This window comes from Lissotriton vulgaris, chromosome 3_2 (assembly GCF_964263255.1).
Source record: "Lissotriton vulgaris chromosome 3_2, aLisVul1.2, whole genome shotgun sequence".
NCBI classification, from domain to species: Eukaryota; Metazoa; Chordata; class Amphibia; order Caudata; family Salamandridae; genus Lissotriton; species Lissotriton vulgaris.
In genome coordinates, this window is record NC_141690.1 from 279251524 (window position 1) to 279270039 (window position 18516).

Genomic DNA, 18516 nt, shown 5'->3' on the forward strand with positions numbered 1-18516 from the left:
ACTATTTCGTGGTTGAGTATATCCCTCGTGGGAAGAACATAAGGACTGCTCATTTGTTGAGATCTCCGTTAGCTGTCATGGAAGTTGACAGCTAACGGAGCTGCAGTTGATTTGTGTTTGGAGAGTTCTTTTGGAAGAGAAGAAATGTTGGTCGGTATGGAGAAAGATGAAGTCTTGAAAATGGATAATAAATGTCTAGTTGGTGGATGGCCAAACGAGTATTCTTAGCATCCTAGTGTCTAACTATAGTTTAAGATCTCTGATGAGCTAACATTAGAGGATGAGGATCTTATTGTGAGAGGTGACAAGGTTCTTCTACTGGTGGCGCTCAGAGGACGTATAATTCATTCTGGTCACAAGGGTCATTTGGGGCAAAAGGTCACCAAGAGAAGAATACATTCTGTGTATTAATGGCCCAGTATGGATAGTGAAACTGTTCAAATGGTCAGTGATTTAGTAATCTGTTCCACAAGTGATAAGGTTTTGAAAATTGTCACTCCACCTGTACACCCAATTGAGCTTTCAGAAAGGCCATGGTCCAAACTGGCTGTGGATTTCATTGGACCATTCATCATTCTGCCATAATGGTTTAGATACGCCATTGTTTTGGTGGACTGTTACAGCAAACAGTGGGAGGTGGAATTTGTCCCAGAACCAAATACTAGTGCTGAGATATCGTTTATCAAAAAACATACAATTGATGGACGGAATGCAGAACAAATCGAAACATTTACCCCCAGTCAAGAGATCTGGGTTAAATCCATCATTCTTTTGCTCACCATGCCACCCCAGTTTAGACCTGGCCATATGCAAATCAGTCTTGACTTGGTGCCTCATGGGAAAAGTCCAGCCCGAACTGCCAAGCCAGGTCCTCCCTGGACTGGAAACAAGCTACAGAGGACCGGTTTCTGGGTTTCATCCCTCTTCATCCAGGATAGCTGGATTCCAGTGGCACAGTGAGCCCAGGACCCATGTCTGATCATTTATCAACACGTTTTTTTTAAAGAAAGAAGGGTTACCTAAGGTGTTAGGCTTTGAAAAAGAGGTTCAGTGTGTGTCAATAGAAATTAGAGAATTTCTGAGTAAAGCTGGAATTAAGCATACAAGGGTGGCCTTGCATAATCTACAGACAAATGGTTTGGTGGAAAAATTTACTAGAACGTTGGTAGACTGTATCCAGTGGACGGTTCAGAAAGGTGTCGGTGTGCGCACAGCATTTGAGGATATGCTGTTTGCTCATCGCCCCAGTCCCAATGCACTCCTAAGTAAGACACCTTTCGAAATCATGAGAGGTCGGCTACCTGCCAGGGTATTTTTTCAGCCTGGTTGAAAGAGTGCAGGTCTGGTTCCTCTCATGGTGAGGCATATATCAGAATTACCACACTATGGTAGAAATGGCACAAAGGGAACTAAACTGAGTTTTGAGGAGATAAATGGTGGGGACAAGCTTTGGATCGAAATGATGAAAGTAGATTGGATCCGCATAAGAGAACCTTCTCAGGTGCTGAAAGGGGAGACTAAGTTCAGGAAACCTGTAAAAGTTGAAGCGGTTTGTGATTATTCTGTTAAAGTGAAGGGAAGCGAGTGATAGAATTGCTCCAGTGTATGCGAGTATCGGAAGATGTTGTGGTAATCTATTATTATAAGGTTTAGTGTGAGACACCAGGTCTCTTGTTCCATGTTCTCTCTCGAAATATAGTTTGTGAACCAGGACGGCGGTTGTCTGCGGGTGATGTTTGAGACATGAGATGAATTGATACTTTTGCAATCTACTTGTGCCATGGGGTGTTCCTTCGCCTCTACAGGTTGTGAGTGTGATCTCCTGTCCCCTGTTTTGCTAGAGGCAGAGCGGGAGGGGGGGGTGGTTAGGTGTGATGCTGTTGCTGTTAGGGTCTTGGTTTTGCCTGGAGCCGTTGCGTGGAGGCTGAGGTGGGAATCGGGACTCTAGGAGAGCTGTTCTGAATAGAGGTGGGGTAGCAGGGAGGATGTTTAGGTTGTGGGGCATCATTTTGGAGGTGGGATGACAGGTTGGTTGGCTGGAGGTGAGGCAAATGGGATAGCAGGATGGGATTAGTTAGGTGAGTAGGTTAGCCAGCAGGAAGTTTGTGTTGGTTGAAGGCGGGGCAGCAGAGGGAGATTTTAGTTGGATACATGGCAGGGTGGGTGTTTTAGTTGGAGGCGGGGAAACAGGAAGGTTGTTTTAGTTTGAGGCAGAGCAGCAGGGGGTATTTTAGTAGTAGGTGGGGCAGCAGGGGGTCATTTTACTTGAAGGCGGGGCAGCTGGGTTGTTTTTCAAGGAAGCGGGGCAGCAGGTGAGTTTTACTTGGAGGCAGGGCAGTGGGTGGGTTGTTTTTACTTGGAGGCCGGGCGGCAGGAGGGTTGGTTTTTTTCAGACGCATGGCAGGTTGTTTTTTTCATGAAGGCTGCGAAGCGGGCGGGTTGTTGTAGATGGCGATGGGGCATCAAGGGGTATTTTAGTACCAGGTGAGGCAGCAGGCGGGTTTTTTGTCTTGGAGATGGGGCAGCATATATTTGTAGGTCTCGCCTACCAGGCGGTCCCTGCTGTTTGGTTGCAGAAGATCTATTGTGAGCTTACTAAGCACTCTGAGGGCGTTCAACCTGCCAATTGGTTGACTTTATTGTCACTCTTATTTTCTTCTTAGTCGGTCTTGCCTTTCTTTTATGGTGTTTGTCCCTCCCCTTGAGGCTAACCTCTTTAGCTTCCTTTTGATTGGCTGACTTGTATCCTGCCACTGCTCACTTTTTGGGAACTAATATAATTTTCTTTTATTTCTTGCCTGAGACAGCATGCATACGCTGTCGCTTGCAACCGTCTACTGTTTCTAAACAAGCATTTGCAATGCAATAGGTCTCGCATTAATTAAGTTTGAGCTTTTGGCATTGCTAATTATTGCAACAAAAGTCTATAAATTGTAGGGCAAAAAAATGGGTATTTATTTTGTAGCAATGGTGGCATGCTGCGCTTTAGATGAATAGGTTTAAAAGTAAAGTGCCATACTGCAATTGCTACAATAGTTAATTGTGGATGTATTAACAATTGATGTGTGCACTGAATGCTGGTGATGTGTGTGCCTGTAGAAATTGTGTACTGATGGCTGGTGGTGTGTGTGCCTGGTGGAAGTGTGCACTGACGGCTGGTGGTGTGTGCCTGGTGGAAGTCTGCACTGACGGTGTGGTTGTGTGTGTGAAGTTGTATGTAGAAAGCACGTCTATAGTGAATAAAAAAGTCCTCCAGGACTGTGCTGTTCAATTTATACTATGGGTGTGACTATTGATAGACTGAAAATCAATACATTAGACGTTAAATAGAGTAGACTCTTAATTTGATTTCATTGACCAGGCTGCAGAAAATTACTATGCTGCTCTCAAATCACGTGCTGTTTAAGTTACTTTGTGGAAAAATCCCTATGAAATAATGTCCGCTTCAAGAAAAGTGCAAAAACGATGTCTTAAGAAAACAAGTGTAACATGTGCGCAGTGATGCATTTAACAGACGCCACAGGCTGAAATATAGGTGTAGCTGCATACAGTTGTAGGGTATATTAACTCAATATGCAGACTAAACTTTATAACACCTGGACACAGTTTGTCCTGAAAATAGGCAGGTCTGTAAAGCTGAGCTTACTTTACATCAGTAAAGCAGAGTTAGGCCTGGGACTTTTTTACTCCTTCACACTACACACATTTCACCTCATTTCAGCAGTGCTGCACAAGTGCTATTCATGGTGCAACTACACTAGCGCAGTACACATACTATTTTGTCAGCAGAGCTGGGCTTCGCTTTGTACAGCATCTCACAAAAGCTGTAGCCCATTATGCAAGAGCTTTGCTGGGCTGACCTTGGACAAGATCAGTTTTGGAAAGTCACACATTGACGAGCCCAACGTTGGCCTATAATACTGGCCTTACCTTTCACATTTTTTAATGTCAGATTTATTAGAAGACAGTTTATAATAGGAACATCCGCAGCGCTAAAAATTTGCATTTATGTAGCGCTCACTTTTCATCAATTTGCCAAAAACTTTAATATATTTTAGATGCCTTTGTCACTTCATAATCTCTTTGTCGCTTCATAAATTCAGCTGACTCCTAAAACTAGATTTACTTTTTGGTTTAACTTCTATAAACTAAACAAGTGACAAATTACAAGCGGTCGCTTGGTGCACCAACAACTTTAAAAATGGGGCATTGTTAACGTGTTCTCACTTTAAAAGCATACTCCTAAGCATTGGACACGTGGAAATGCAAGCCTCAGAGGTCTGTTTTTCGAGCAGTGTGTTAAGCGGTCAAAATTCAAAAGCAAATAAGCAATGCCCAAGGCCCACGTTGCTTTGCTTAAACCCTCCTTAACAACTCATGGCGGTGCTCATGTGACCCGACCTGAGCAACATATCCTCAAAGCATCACAGCCTGGGCGGATGTACGTGGATAAGCCTGAGTCTGCCTCATCTACCGTCCTCATCCGACAAGAGAACTTCACCTACAAGCACCAGCCTCAAAACACCCCCCCTCAGGAGGCACCATGGGAACAAGTGATCCGCTGCGAACCATACGATGCATTACACAATAATAGCCGGGAGCCTCGTAAACGTTCATCTGTAATTACTATCCGGCCAGGCACTGGGCTGCAAGGACACACCATGTCATACATAATGCACCCCGTGTTCTATATTCTCTAATTTCCACCCGACTACATGTCCCAGGCTTACTTAAGCAAAGGTTTCAGCTCAAAAACTAGCCTTACTTGTCCGTAGCACCATGGGAACAAGCGATCAGCTCCGAATCACGGGATGGAGCGCTGGCGCCGAAACACACCTCTATTTTTTAAAGTAGCGAACACCGGAAGTGCGTGCTCCGCCACTACTGTCGGATAGGCCAATTCAACCAATTCATATGCCCGCCTGGCTGCAACAAACCAGCTCTCTCGTGCCCCGACAACACTCTAAGAATGAACTTCTACCGCCATTTAAAAATGCAAGAGCTCGGCTATTCCCGACACAGGTACATCTCTGGAGAACTTGAGGCATTCATTGTCCCGCATGATGCCGACCGTTCCTGACACAAATGGGGGGGCCCGTGCACCGACAGGGCAGTGGGGAACCTTCCACTCCGCTCTGTTCCCTCTGCAAACGAGCTAGGTAACAATGCTGTTGGAATTTTTCAGATAGAGAAAGCTCCATGCTCTTCTTGACATCCTCCTAATCGGGTGACTTACCAAACAAGTTGCCGCCGGGCCGCCGCGCTGCCTGCGACGACCCGGAAGCGGTTGGGCAGCCGGCCAATCGCAGCGCGGCCCCAACCGGAAGTCCCGCCCCCATCGCGGCGCGAGAGAGAAGAGACTGTCCGAGGAGCCGTTGTGTGAATGCGAATAGCAGGCAGGGCGACGCGACGTGCGCGCTCACGAGCTGCAATCTCCAGGACAGGCTCGTCACAGTCTGATGTCCACAATATTCCCAGAAAAGCGGCAACATAAGTTGTCTCGCATAGACAGCAAAAGCTTCGCTTTTGCTTTCGTCTAGGCGAGACCTAAAAAAGAGAAAAACTCTTGAAGAAGCTTTTAACTCACCCATAACTTACTATTGTTTGATTTCGTTGTTGTTCTTCTTTTCTTCCTTTTCACTGGTACGCGTAAAGCAGTCTTTAAAAGGACGCGGCCCGGAATGATTACCAATGGCTAAGATTAATTCAAGCATTCTACTTTTTTGCATACTTTAGTGTACTGAGATAAAGCCTTTTTGGTTGTTGTTGTTGCCTTTGCTTGCAAGAGAACCGAAACCATCAAGTTGAAGCTCGCGCTTGTGGGCGTTTCCAAGAGCTGAACACAAACCTCTAGCAATAACGAAAATTTTGTGGCATTTGACCAATTTCCAAAGTATACAATTTGGCCTCCTGTCGCTTTTATTGATGATGAAGCTGTAAACATACTCCCTTCATTTAAGACTCTTGCCGTACAGATATCTCTCATTTCCTTATTTGTTGTTTACCGGTTTTATAATTTAAAAGATGTTTTATCATCAAATATGCAGTGATTTTTGCAAAAGGCTTGTTTCACACTTACCTCTCTTTACATCAACCTACCCCATAACCCTGAAATACCCTTTATCTCCCTTCATCTCAACCTATTCCTAAATCCCAAAAATCCCCCTCACCTCCCTTTAACTTTGCTCGCCCCTTTTACCTCTACACAATACTGAACCCTCCCTTTACCTCTAGCCATCTCTTAACCCTAAATTCACCCTCGCCTCCTTGTACCTCTACCCAACCCCCCTGCCCTCAGGTCACTCTCCCTTGCATATAACCACCCCTGAACCTTCAAGTCATCCCCTTACCTCACCCACCCCATAACCCTCAAGTCCCCCTCGACTCACTTTACTCTTTCATGAACCCTCAATTCGGCCTTGCCTCCTCACCCCATACCCCTCAAGTCACTCCTACCTCTCATTACCTCGTTACCCACACCAGGGCCCTCAAGTCACCCCCACCTCCCTTTATATCTAACCACCCCTGACCCTTCAAGTAATCTTGGCTTTCTTTCTACTTACTCCTGAACCCTCAAGTCACCAACACCACCTTACCTCTAACCAGCCCTGAACACAAAAACCATCAAAATAAAAAAAAAAGCAAAATGTGTTATATATATATATATATTTTTTTTTTAATGCTTTCATGTGTGATGCGAGGTAAAGACATTTTCCCCTCAGGCAGGACACATCCTGACCCTTCCCTAAACACTCTCTTGCCTTCACCCTAGAGCCCCTAAATGTTTTGGGGGCTCTGTCGATTTTTTTTGGGCTTCTTCACTATTTTGAAGAATGTATGTGGCCTGGTGCTGTCAGTCACCAGGACTCCAGTACGCACTACTACAATACAAATTCTCCTTTAGTACATTCTATTTATTTTTTCAAAAAATGAATGAAAAGTACATCATATTTCACTTTACTTTTTTACATAATATCTTGTAATATCACCATTTATATCATCATAGTAACATAGTGAATGCAAACAGATTTATTTACTCATAAAAAAATAATAATTGATCAACACCCAATGCATTTCGGGGCTGGGGCCCCTTCGTCAGGGGTCTGCGTTAAAGGAAAAAAGAAAAACAAGGAAATCTTATTACTCCTGATGCAAAGTAGAGGTATACATGAATTGTATTAAGTTTATAAGATCAAAGACTTCTTACCACAGATGTGGAAAGATTGTGAGATCCAATATTAAGTAATCGTACCCAAGAGGCTTTATTTTCTCTAAAGAAAAGATGTTGCACAATTTAGAATGCGGGATCTATTTAATTTAGAGCGACACCATATGTGTCATTTTTCTAAATAAGTTTACCTGAATGTCTTTCCGTTATAAATTATCTGTGAAAAAAAGGTAAATACGGTAATTCAGGGTGAATGGGTTAACAGAAAACCGGTATGCTTTAACCTCATACATGCTCATATTAAGAGCTCACCTGTATTATGTCTTGGTCACGTGGACTTGAGACAGCCTAGATGAAACAAGAGTTACAATTGACCGTCAATATACTATGTCGTGTCGTATAGACGTGGGTTGCTAATGGTTTAATGAAGGGTGTTTACCTGCGAGTCTTGGCGCTTTAGCTGCAGTCTCGCCGGAGTCTCAAAAAAAGGTACTCTGCAGATATAAGAGATAAGCGACCGTTGAGGAGCCTGGCTTTCATGTGAGGTGAAGTTTTTAAACATACGAAAACATATAATCGTTTCCGAGCTTACCGTTAGCCAGAAATGCTGCCGCTCGAAGTGGCGTCCTACTCGAAGTTTGCAAACTAGGATTAGTCCCTTCTCTAATACTTCTACTCAGTCGCCCGACGTATAAACATGGACGAAGGACTCGAGAGCGATCGCCGTTAGATCGTCTGTGATAATATTACGAGTCTTCGAAAAACTATTCACAAATGCGTTTAAAATGTACCTGCATCGAAGCAGCATTTAAACGAACGGGTCTGAAAACCGGATTTTGTCTCAAACCAATAGTGGGACTCAAGTTTTTACCGTTCCGAGAACAGTCCAATGCAATTGTAGACACGAAGTTAGCCGCCATTATTAAATGGTGAAGAAGAAATATTTAGAGGGAATTATTATACGCATTTACCACTACGTCAAAAGCCTTTAGGGAAGGCGTATGTTATTAAATGAATGAACATTTTTTAAAAAGGAAAGAAAAATAAAAGAATAAAAATAACAGGATAAAAATAACAAATGTGGACACATAATTTTCAGATAATTATCACAACAACAACATTTCAAATTCCTGCCTATATACATTCTAGTGGAGTCAACAATAACCTTATTTAGAAAACAACCTGCCTATTGAGTTTGCAAATCCTATTACCCTAAGTATACGTGTGATCATGTATGTAAGTATCACTGTGTGTTGGGCATCCTGGGGATTCAGATGTACGTAGTTCACAGAAAACATACCATCTCCATTTTATCATTTAGACCGTTTGGAATAAGCGTTTGTAGTTTGCGAATCCAAAATGCTTCTCTCTGGAGAAATATTTTCGCATTGTCCATACCTAGTCTCTGCGGGACCAACTCAATAACTTGAAATCGTAACTGGGCAATAGAGTGCCCAGCTTCAATCCAATGCTTCGCCAGCGGGGAAGTATGGTTTTTATTGCGGATACGACTTTTGTGTTCAGAAAGTCTTAGTTTTAGTTTCCTGTCTGTCTTGCCAACATACAGTAATCCACATGGGCACTTGATGGAATAAACCACATGTTCAGAATTACAATTAGTTGTGTGTCTCAGTGGTATTTTTTCACCAGTACGTGGATGTAGTAAGGTATTTCCTAGTATTGCATTGTTGTAATTTTTGCAATTAAAGCATCGTGTTGTGCCTTTATGAATTGTTGCTTGTTCTGTGATCTCCTTTGTAGGTTTACTTAGAAGCTCCTTCAAGTTCTGGGATCTTTTATAGGCAAATAACGGTCTATCCATGAACATTGTTCCAAAATCCTTTTCAGCTAGCACAATCTCCCATCTTTTTAGAATTATTTTCTTTATATCCCTTGAAGCTGATGAATATTTGGATACAAAGACCATCCTTTTATTGATCGCCTTGGATTTCTTTTGCAATAAATCTGTCCTTGGAATTGTTTTTATCTTATCCAAATGTGCCTCCAGCAATTTCATGGGGTAACCCCTATCCAAGTATCTCTGTTTTTTGTTCAATCAAACTTTTTTCGCATTCTTTTTCATTTGAAGAAATTCTTTTAATCCTCATAAACTGAGATGCAGGAAGATTGTTGATGAGGTTTGCTGGGTGGAAGCTTCCGTACATTAATGCTGTATTTTTGTCAGTCTCTTTCTTAAACAGTTTTGTTTGGATAGATCCTTCCTTGAGCTCAACTAAAACATCCAAGAAGGGTAATGGCGTCATACTCACATTGTACGTGAATTGTATTCTAGGATTAGCCAAATTCAAACTGTTGATGTTTTGAAGTAGTTCTGTAGTAGGGCGCTTCCATATTATGAATATATCGTCAATATAACGCCTGAAATATACAATTCCTTGTTTCCAAGTGGGATCCTCTAGTATGTAGTCCAGCTCAAATTTTGCCATGAAGATATTGGCATAAATACATGCCCCCGGAAATCCCATTGCCGTGCCTGTAAGTTGGGTATAGAATTCCTCTTGCCAAAGAAAAGAACTATTTTCGAGGCAAAACTCCAGTAACTGTAGTATCAAGTATTTGAGCTCATCCGGTTTATCTGATCTTAGTAAGGCCCATTCCATGGCTTCCAATCCTTGTTTGTGAGGAATTGATGTATACAAGGAGGTAACATCAATAGTGCAAAGTGTCCAATCGGTGTTTGCGTCAGTTGTGATGGTTGCGAGACTTCTTAGAAAATCTGATGTGTCCTCCAAGTATGTTGACCAATTTCGAATGAATGATTGCATGTGTGCATCAATAAAGACACCGAGATTCTCAAGGATTGAAGAACACCCTGACACAATGGGCCTGAATGGTGGGTTATGCAAGTTCTTATGTACTTTCGGCAGAAAGTAAATTTTCGGTCTTCTGGGGTAAATGTGCTTCAAGTACCGTTTGGTTGTGTTGTCAATCCAATTTAATTCTTCAGCTTTATTCAAGATGTTATCCAAATTTTGGGAGATATTTGTCGTTTAATAATGGCGGCTAACTTCGTGTCAACAATTGCATTGGACTGTTCTCGGAACGGTAAAAACTTGAGTCCCACTATTGGTTTGAGACAAAATCCGGTTTTCAGACCCATTCGTTTAAATGCTGCTTCGATGCAGGTACATTTTAAACGCATTTGTTAATAGTTTTTCAAAGACTCGTAATATTATCACAGACGATCTAACGGCGATTGCTCTCGAGTCCCTCGTCCATGTTTATACGTCGGGCGACTGAGTAGAAGTATTAGAGAAGGGACTAATCCTAGTTTGCAAACTTCGAGTTGGACGCCACTTCGAGCGGCAGCATTTCTGGCTAACGGTAAGCTCGGAAACGATTATATGTTTTCGTATGTTTAAAAACTTCACCTCACATGAAAGCCAGGCTCCTCAACGGTCGCTTATCTCTTATATCTGCAGAGTACCTTTTTTTGAGACTCCGGTGAGACTGCAGCTAAAGCGCCAAGACTCGCAGGTAAACACCCTTCATTAAACCATTAGCAACCCACGTCTATACGACACGACATAGTATATTGACGGTCAATTGTAACTCTTGTTTCATTTAGGCTGTCTCAAGTCCACGTGACCAAGACATAATACAGGTGAGCTTTTAATATGAGCATGTATGAGGTTAAAGCATACCGGTTTTCTGTTAACCCATTCACCCTGAATTACCGTATTTACCTTTTTTTCACAGATAATTTATAACGGAAAGACATTCAGGTAAACTTATTTAGAAAAATGACACATATGGTGTCGCTCTAAATTAAATAGATCCCGCATTCTAAATTGTGCAACATCTTTTCTTTAGAGAAAATAAAGCCTCTTGGGTACGATTACTTAATATTGGATCTCACAATCTTCCCACATCTGTGGTAAGAAGTCTTTGATCTTATAAACTTAATACAATTAATGTATACCTCTACTTTGCATCAGGAGTAATAAGATTTCCTTGTTTTTCTTTTTTCCTTTAACGCAGACCCCTGACGAAGGGGCCCCAGCCCCGAAATGCATTGGGTGTTGATCAATTATTATTTTTTTATGAGTAAATAAATCTGTTTGTATTCACTATGTTACTATGATGATATAAATGGTGATATTACAAGATATTATGTAAAAAAGTAAAGTGAAATATGATGTACTTTTCATTCATTTTTTGAAAAAATAAATAGAATGTACTAAAGGAGAATTTGTATTGTAGTAGTGCGTACTGGAGTCCTGGTGACTGACAGCACCAGGCCACATACATTCATCTAATCTAGTTAGCAGACACTAATCTAGTACAGCACACATACCGGAATAACGATCCAAATTAGTTTGAGTCGAGTGCAGCACCCTTCCACATTCATTTTATAATCTCTTCACTATTTTGGCAAATACCTTTCACATCTCCCCCCTCCCCCTTTTAAGGTCTCGCCAACGCAGTGCGCATGCGCTGCATAGGAGACCTTTTAGACGTTGTGCAGCTCATTTTCAAAGCACATACTCGTGCTTGTGGCGGCATACGCCTTGCAGGAGTGCGCAGCGGTGCGCTACAAGCACAAGTGTGTGCTTCAAAAAAGAGCAAACTGCTCTCCCCAGCGCGCGCGCACCCCTCGCGGGTGCACCCCTCCGCCTCTCTCTCCCACTGCAGCCTGCACGCCTTTGTTTTTTTAAAGTTTCAGCGCGAGGCACGCGCTGGTTTTTAAAAGCTGTTCGTTATAAGGTTCTCACATAACTGGCATGAAACGAAAGCATACCTTTACGCTAGACCTGCTAGCTCTTTTCTTGGGGGAGATTTTATCTCAGCAGTTTTATTTTCTCAGATTTCATTGCTACAACAGTCTTACATCTTTTTTCCGGAGGTAAGAATGCTGCTTGAAATCTGAACTCACTGCTACGCATTCCACAGGCCATGCCTTGAAACGCGAGGGCAGTGCCTCCATTCTGAGCACCCTCAAGGGCCCTTTGTGATTAAGGAGGGAGTGTGAAAGGGCAAACCTGAAGATGGCGGCTGACACTTCATAAGGAACTTCTGTAGTTTTCCCAGCCGTGGCATTCGGAACCTTGTGCTTTTTGCAGAAACGTTTAATCCTTCACAGAAACAAGCAAGCCAATAGAGATTCTATTGGCAATTTACTGAATGTTATGTCATCCACGAAACAGCCGGTTTGTGTTCATGTGTATTATTTATTTTTACATTGTCTTTTTTTTACGTACAGTTCATTTCGTCGAACGCTACATACACTCAAACTGAACTGTTTGCAGGGCATCGGCTTTTTCGGTAATGCGTGAGTTGAGTATGGTATTTAGGCTTTGTAAAACATTTATATATAGCATGTGTTCTAGGTACATTCAGATTTGTCCACTTTGCACAGTCACAGCTATTTGAAGATTTTTCTTAACAGACTTTTATTTAAAGCACCCAGTGTCACTGCAGTGTTTTTATCTCTAGTATAGCTGATAAATCCTGTCATGAGACCTTCAGATTTTTATCTTCTGGGTACTTAACGTACCCTTTGCAACACGAGGCAGTTCAGCTACAATCTGTCTTCTGCAGCGTTCGTCTACCAATAAAGCGTCCGCCTGCCTGACATTCTCAGAGTAAAATAAGGTTTTACATTTTTGAACAAGAGTTAAGTTGCCTTTGGTGGCACAGAATCCACACACGAAAGTTTCAGAGGCGTGCTGCCACCACCAGGAGGACTTCCGACCATGTGACCAACAAAGACCATTGAGAGCAGTCAGAGTAGGACAGTAATAATAATAATAATGTGCTTAGTTCATAGCGCTTCGTGCATGACTTCTGTTTCATAGCGCTGTAACAGGTACTCAATTAGAAGGATAGACAGCAGTCTGTCCTGCAGGCATTCAAACTTGTGACCTGCAGATCGACTCATTACTGTACACACATTTAACCCACTGAGCACTCCTTCCTGTTGTCATCACTTAACAAGCATTGGCATAGCCAATAGGTCTCGCCTTTGGGTTCTTATAAGTGTTTAGCCATGCAGCAGTTGATGTTGTTGCACCAAGGATATTGTGCTGGATAACTAAACACGTACAAAGACCCAAAGGCGAGACCTATTGACTATGCCAATGCTTGTTTTACTTTAGGTCTTGCCTGAAGGCATTTTATTTATTTACCGTGGGCTTATTGGTTGGCCTCATTGTCAATCATTTCCTTGATTCACTTCCTTTTCGTGTGTTTGTCCCTACCCTGGAGTATGGCTCAAGTACTGCTTCCCTTGCAATGTATCCTTTTATTTACCATCCACTGCCTCGGATCTATAAATACATTTAAAAACATGTAAAACTAAACAAGGAAAATATCCCCTGCATTATTCTGTAGTGGTGCACACATGTGGTGATGCATACCTTGGGAAATAAATGACCGCAAAAAAAGTCATGTCATTGTACTTTTTTTCTATTTGGGCCAAAGCTGCACGGCATTGGCAAACTGCATTTGCAAAGCCAATTAGTTCCAACAGCTACACTTACCGGCTGTGCTAAGTGTTTATTTATGTAGTTCGGAGGTGAGACCAGAGCGGGTTGTTGTACTTGAAGATAAGAGCAGGGAAGGTTGCAGGTGGGCTTAGAAGTGTTTGGTGGTGGAAGTTTACCATGGTGGTGTAGGAGTTGATGCTGAAACAGTGGGAGGTTCTTTTATTTCCTTGAGAGATTTATATTTGACTGGGGATGGTTATAGTTGGCGATGTGGCTCTTCTAGTTGTCTCAGGTGTGATTGTGGTTGGGTGTAGGTCAGAATGGTTGTGGTTAAAGGTGGGCAAGAAAAGGTTTTTGGTTGGAGGTGGAGTGGTAAAGGGTTGTTGTGGTTTAAAATGGAGGAAGGATAGATGGGCTACTGATGTGGAATGGGATTGTTTTGTTGGGAGGCGGTGGGTGGGCCGGGGTAGTGGTGTCTTGATGTGGGTGGAGGCATGCTGAGAGTGTTTGAGGGTTGCCTGGGTCCATGGTATGGCTAAGCATGTTAGAAGATGCTTCTCTACTGACTCCAGGGCTGTAGCTTTTCCTGTTCAGATTGTGGCTATTTCTTCTCAAAAATGTTCTTCCCAATCAAGATTTACAGTTGTGTTTTTCATGTTTAGTTTTTTGCAAATGTATTATGCCTCCTGAAGTGTGTGTGTGTAGATTTATATATGTATATATTCTATCTCTTCCTCATTTTAAATGTTTAGAATTATTGAGAAAATTGTGTTCGAAGGTGCTTTGCTGCGGACGCTTAGCCCTTCGACAGCCAAAGATTTAGGGAAGCTATTACACCCTAGTCAAGCTTCAGTATCACCCAAGGACATGTTAAGTCGAAGGACATGTTAAGTCCTCATTATGCGCGGCTCTTAATGCCTACTTGGGCGGAAACAGGAGTTCCTGCTCAATACCTGCTCAATATTACTGCCCGTGGTAATACCACGCTGATTTCTCAAACAAAGCCTCCAAGTTAAACCTGGAGGAATTTTAATCAGGAATAAGGCCTGAAAGAATCGCTTCGCAGCTCAGAGTTCTGCCTTTTATCCTATACTCCTTAGGGCATTAGTTGTGAACCCACAGAGTAATGCAGTCGTTATTTACCAATGCCCCGGGTGGCAGCAATACCGCAAGACGAGATTGCCACCCTGCAGATACAGCTGAAGGAGTGATGGGGCCTTTAGACTGAGGTTACCGTGGACCTGCTGTCAGTTTACAGAGGACTCCCCGCAGCTTTATGGTTGAAGAGAATCTGGCCAGTCCCATTGATAAGCTGCCTTTCTGGGTGGGATAATCTGCAAAGTCTGTAAGTACTGACTGTTTTGGTTGTTGCCAAGACTTGGTTTCTCCATTCTTGTTTCAGAGGGCAACCTTAAACCCTCCGCTGTCCACAGTAGCACAGTGGCATTCCTGTTTTGGTTACAGGTAGTATTCTATTGGTTATGGTGCTCGCGCCTTTTGTAGGAGGCTGACCGGGGTAAGGGCTCATCTTTCTGTGAGTTTTGGTGCATGTGGCATGTAGTGATGTCTGCTGATTGTAGCAGGCACAGGCCCCTGTGCGCAGGGAGAAACGCCACATGACTGCTCACTTTGCTAATGGGTCTCCTGTTAGGGTCGGAGTGTTTACAGGCTGGCTGCAGCAGCCCTGTTCAGTCACTAGCATTGTCTCCTCTTCACCTACTTTGGTGCCTTTCGTAGCGGGGTGTTCTGTTTGACCCCATGACAGTGCCTGTGGTGGATGATGTCTCAGTGCCAGGTTTTGATTCTTGATCTTGGCCGTTGGCATTTATCCGACCCTTGTGGATGGGAGGAGGCACCGTGAGGCTGACGTGAGAATATGCCAGGTGTGAGGCTGGCACCGAGCCCCAGGGTGCAGGGTCCAAGGCTGGAGCAGCAGCACCCAGGAAGGAGTTGGCTTGAGCAGCCGGCAGCCGTGCTGGACTGTGACACCAGGATGTTGTTGGTGGAGAAGGAAGTAAAGGTAGGAGTCCGAGGTAGCGGGCCCTGAAAACCACAAGCATGGGCGTTGTGCAGATACCACAGTGCCCAGGCCAGATCCAACACATAGTAGGTATGTTGTGTTCCATCACTACACACTCCCAGCAAGAGAACGTTTGTGCAGTTGTGACGTCGATTTAAAACTAGGATGAAGGTAAACACCAGCAGATCACTCTTGAAACTCGCTGTGTGAGCACTAATTATTAATAATCACCGCAGACCAACTTTTAGTTTTTTTACAGTTCACTTAACGCAAAAACCAGAAGGTGGGCTTCCAGGCGCTTGATAGCAAGATCTTCTTCTAAGATGTTTTTCTCTGAGATACTAAAAAGAAGATCGGACTCAGGGTCACGTGTTAAGTATGTCACAGCATGCAGAAATACCATGCAACGCGCAGGCGCTTTGTTTATTAACAGAACCCAGGCGGCCGTACCTACTCCCACACTGGGTCAGAAGCGCATTGGGTGGAAAGGGAGCCCTCACTTAGGTGTGTGGGGTGGGGGCAGAAACCATGGCGAGGTGGGGCAAGACGTGCACTTACATCTAGTGTGAGGGGAGAAGGGGGAGAGGCAGGGCGTAAAGGAGACCTGGAGGTACAGGATGGAGGGGGGAGCTATGTACTGACTGGAGGGAGAGCAGGACATGTTGGACTTTTCAGTGAAACTTGACAAGTTTTGTCTGTTTTAGTTTCTCAGCAATAATCCTAAAAATACAGTTCACCGTCTTATTTTGTTCTTCGTGTCTCTCCAGAAGTCACCTGCCATTAAATTGCTGCTGTTTGCTTTGCATAAATAGGGGGCGGGGAAGTGGTGCAACTCAGACGCCTGTTTTTGGAAAATCCATCAATTCACTCCTTTCTAAGAGGCATCCAGTAGACTTGCTGGAGAGTTGCAGGAGGTCTGCCTAATTTTCCCTCTTCAGTCACAAGGATTAATTGAAGAACAATGATGACCTACACGGTAAACCTGGCGCTGCCAAACTGAAGGCATATCTCAGCTGTGCAAGAAAAACTAGGCCAAGTTTTCGGAGAAGAATTTGTAGGACAAGTGCTCTTTGTGAGCCAGAGGTACAGCGCCAACAGAAACTTTAGGTGCCACATACGAAGACGTTTGGCCACCTGTTCTCAGGCACGAGACGTGCAAGGAATAAGATGTGAGGGGCTCGGTGGGCCAGAAGCCAATAGTCACATTGACTCACCAATGGCTTGGACAGGACTCTGAAGTCAGCAGAGTGGGGCTCGTAGCATTTCAAGACGAGCCAATGTGTGGCAGCTAAAGGAACCTTGACGCCAAAATTAAGGGTCCTTCCAGAATCCATCCTTTCGGCCTGAACCAGCTGTTGGGGTAAAAGAGCCCGGTGTGGCCAGGGGGAAGACTTGAAGACCTTCCTACGTATGGACCACCATGTGCGTTTTGTTTATCTTGTGAGCCCCACAATTATGTGAGCCCACAGGAGGTGCCCCCCTTTAATGCTGTGGCCGAGCAGAGGTGGGCTCCAGCGTAAAGTGACCTCCCAGTGTGTACCCCCCTTTGTGCGAGGGACCACTGACCTCTCTACCCTGGTTATGAGGGATGGCTCTGGTGGTAGCATGCATCTATGGTCGGTGTCACAGGCCTTGTTACCAGTGTCCCTAGGCGAGCGATGGTGTACCGGCCCCCTCCAACTAATCTCCCATACTGTGAGTTTTTTACATACAAGATGTCTGGAACATACCTAAGGGTTTTCCATGCACATGTACGCGTTTCTTTCAGTTTCACTTGTATACCTGGACAGGTGCAGGGTGGAGTTCATTGAACCCCCTGTGTGTGCTGCTCTAGAGGGTGGCCGCCATCGCCTCTCTGACTCCGGAGCCTGTATGGACACCAAAAGTAGTTGTTCTAATGCATGGGACGAGGTTGTCCACAGGAGGTCTATACCCTTACCCTGCCAAAGTGAAAATGACCCCACCTCTCCTTCCTGTTCGGAACCTGCATTTAAGAGGGCCTCCGGTGCACAGCCCTTCCAGGTTTCACTGGAACCAGATAATCCGGTCTCAGGAAAGGCCGCATGACCGTGACGAGCGTGGATGGTGATGGGTTCATATCTCACCACAGCCCTACCCCACCAACGTGAATTTGGAGGACTCGTAGTAAATTTAAGAGGTGCAAAATGGCTTTAGAAAGGTGCGCCGGACGCAAACAATGAAAATGCACATTTACCGTAATACGGCCCCATGGTTTCTGGATCATATCCTGTCTTGGACCAGTGCTGTATCCTCATTCTGATCTGGACAACCTCTCAAAATGGCCCATTGTCAGAGAGCTCTGGTGCTTGGGCCATGCTCCCACCAGGGGCCGTATTACAGTAAATGCGCATTTTCATTGTTTAAAAAGGTGCTCCGGACGCAAACATTGAAAATGTGCCCTATTACCATGAATGCGCTGCCACCAGGGCAGTGCCTTCCTGTGAAAAAGAGAGCGCCTGCTTTACAGCTGCTCCATTTTTTTCACAGCGCACGCCGCAACCCACCTGCACTTTTAAAGGGGATTAGAGATCCCCTTGCAGGCAGGTGGAGTGAGTGACTTCACCCACTTGTGAGGGGATGCCTGGGGGTCCATTGGACCCCCACCAGAAGGGGGGCGCACTGTCAAGGCACCTCCTGAGACCTTCTGCGCGTGCGAGTGTAATACGGCGCGGTCACAGAGGCAAAGGGATTCCCTCATTTGCATGTGGCACGCCCCAATGTAAATCGGGGAACGCCCCCTGCAGATAGCGCAGGCGCTTTATGTGGGCCAGGGCTATTGGTATAACAGAAGGAGACGCACAAGCATCTGTGGCCCTTCTGTAAAATCAAAGTGCCCCGGGGGCACGCAAAGCAGGCGC

General features: G+C 44.3%; 1 protein-coding gene across 2 annotated transcripts in view; it reads left to right on the top strand.

The window, feature by feature from the left end:
• The window catches only part of LOC147725685 (programmed cell death protein 4-like), a 123659-nt gene that overhangs the window by 13337 nt on the left and 91806 nt on the right, over positions 1-18516 (top strand). The gene's annotated exons all lie outside the window — the stretch shown is intronic.